This window comes from Bison bison, unplaced genomic scaffold (assembly GCF_000754665.1).
Source record: "Bison bison bison isolate TAMUID 2011002044 unplaced genomic scaffold, Bison_UMD1.0 scf7180017864140, whole genome shotgun sequence".
NCBI lineage: Eukaryota > Metazoa > Chordata > Mammalia > Artiodactyla > Bovidae > Bison > Bison bison.
The window spans coordinates 550,148-553,201 of record NW_011494712.1 but is presented as its reverse complement, the minus strand read 5'-3'; positions in this window follow the sequence as shown (position 1 = coordinate 553,201).

Here is a 3,054-nt window from a genome sequence, read left to right as displayed (position 1 = left end):
GATCCCCTGGAGAAGGAAACAGAAGATAGAAACCCACTCCAGTATGCTTGCCTGGAAAATCCCATGGACAGAGGAGCCTGGTGGCCTGCAGTCCATGGGGTTGCAAAAAAGTTGGATGCAACTTAGCAACTTAAACAATAACACCTTAAGCAAATCCCTGCCATCACTCTACTTTATACAGGACAAAAGAGGGCATTTCAGTTCCGCTTTTGTTTCAATCATCAGAACCTTCAGTTTGCAAGCTCTAATTTTAAATAAATATTGACAATCTGAAATTGTTATTAAAGAAAGGAGTTTAGTTTCAGGCAGTATACTTGAAGATGCAATTCTTTTATCACTTGCCTCAGGATCACTTGCTGTTGAAATAAATGTTATAGAGAGGAGTCCAACTTCTAAAGCAAATCCATGGTGAGCTAGAGGATGGTGGGCAAAAAACCCTGAGGACCACTGTTACAAATACCTACCAATACAGGACTGGGGGTGTGGCCAATCTGTAGATGAGGGAAATGCTATTTTCAGGATTAAGAGTCAAAATTAGGTAAAACAAAATAAATCTACCATTCTGTTTTTCTCCTGTAACGGGTTGACTTCTCAAAAACAGGTTAATCTGTGTAACCTTCTTTTTCTGTTAAAATCATTTGAAATAAGTATTTCCATTTTATATTATCTTTTTTGTTTTTATTATGTAATGAAGGATCTCAAAAAATTTAGGCCAATATTTTTCATCTTTACATCTCTCTGATCCTCCTTTGAAAACAGTGTTTTGTTTTGTTTTGTTTTAATTCAACTAAACTCAGGGAAGAAAGTTGCATACTAATATATTTTTATGTTTAAAAAAAATCCTGGTAAATTTATTGAAACAGACTATTGGTTAAGTGTACAGCTACCTTACACAATCTCTGCCACCTATCATAAAGCCACATACTCCTTCCACTTCAGGTTAGTTTAAGGGACAAGCAAAGATTCAACCGTATTAAGTCCAGTGACTTTGGGCAAAGTGGCTTTGTGATTTTATGGACACGTGACACTTGTCTCCAACTTAAAGTATATTTATTAGGCTCATTATTAAAACTGGGCTCTTTATGACCCTGAATATATGGAAGAAATTACTGATTGTTACTTTAACTGCCTTATTAATTGTTACTTTAACTGACTTATTAATAAATATGTATCCTGTCATGGAAATAAATAATACATATATATTATTATTTCTCTAGGTTTATCACAGGAAAACACAGGAAGCATTTAGATGCATGTAGTTTAAAAAATGCTCACTTAAAATAATGATAACATATCTAATTATTTAAGATAAAGTTCAATAAATCTAAGTTGATATACCATAGAGCATTCTGTTTTACAAATTAGCATTAAAAGCCTCTCTGGCATGTCTCTTTTGCTTATATTATTTATCTTTTCAAATATATTGTATTTGAAAAGATTGTATTTGGCAATTGTATTTTATGTACATGTGTGTGTGCTTTGTTCACTTAAGAAGCTCCTATTCTGTGCCTCAGTTTCCTCAGTGCCTATCTCAGGTCATTGTTGTGACATGAGCATTACAAATCATAATTTTTCTTAATTTCCTTGATACACGTGATATCAATTCAGTTCAGCCGCTCAGTCGTGTCTGACCCTTTGCAACCCCATGGACTGCAACACGCTAGGCTTCCCTGTCCATCACCAACTCCCGGAGCTTACTCAAACTCATGTCCATCAAGTCAGTGATGCCATCCAACCATCTGTCGTCCCCTTCTCCTGTTTCAATCTTTCCCAGCATTAGGGCATTTTCCAGTGAGTCAGTTCTTTGCATCAGGTGGCCAAAGTATTGGAGTTTCAGCTTCAGCATCAGTCCTTCCAATGAATATTCAGGACTGATTTCAGTTAGGATTGACTGGTTGGATCTCCTTGCAGTCCAAGGGGCTCTCAAGAGTCTCATCCAACACCACAGTTTAAAAGCATCAATTCTTCAGTGCTCAGCTTCTTTATAGTCCAACTATCACATCCATACATGACTACTGGAAAAACCATAGCTTTGACTAGTGCAACAACAGACCAACCCAGACTTGCCTGTGAGTGGCCAGGAGTCTCCAGCGGAGGTGTGGGTTGGCAGTGGCCTGCTGCATGGTCGGGGGCACTGAGTGCAGCAGTGTGCCTGGGACCTTTTGAAGGAGATTATCTTCATTACCTCCACTATAGTTTGGCCTCAGGTCAAACAACAGGGAGGGAACACAGTCCTGCCCATCAACAGAAAATTGGATTAAAATTTACTAAGCATGGATCTGCCCATCAGAACAAGACCCAGTTTCCCCTTGGTCAGTCTCCCCCATCAGCCTTGTCTAACTCAATGCACCTATGATCCATGCCATGTAGGGCCACCCGAGACAGATGGGTCATGGTGGAGAGTTCTGACATGGTCCATTGGTGAAGGGAATGGCAAACCACTTCAGTATTCTTGCATTGAGAACCCCGTGAACAGTATGAAAAGGCAAAAAGATAGGACATTGAAAGGTGAACTCCCCAGGTTGGTAGATGCCCAATATGCTACTGGAAATCAGTGGAGAAATAACTCCAAAAAGAATGAAGAGATGGAGCCAAAGCAAAAACAGCACCCAGTTGTGAATGTGACTGGTGGTGGAAGTAAAGTCCGATGCTGTAAAGAGCAATATTCCATAGGAACCTGGATTGTTAGGTCCATGATTCAAGGCAAATTGGAAGTGGTCAAACAGGAAATGGCAGAGTGAACAATGACATTTTAGGAATCAGTGAACTAAAATGGACTGGAATGGTTGCATTTAACTCAGATGACCATTATTTCTACTACTGTGGGCAAGAATCCCTTAGAAGAAATGTAGTAGCCCTCACAGTCAACAAAAGAGTCTGAAATGCAGTACTTGGGTGCAATCTCAAAAACGACAGAATGATCTCTGTTTATTTCTGAGGCAAACCATTCAATATCACGGTAATCCAAGTCCATGCCCCAACCAATAATGCTGAAGAAGCTTAAGTTGAATGGTTCTGTGAAGACCTACAAGACCTTCTAGAACCCACACCCAA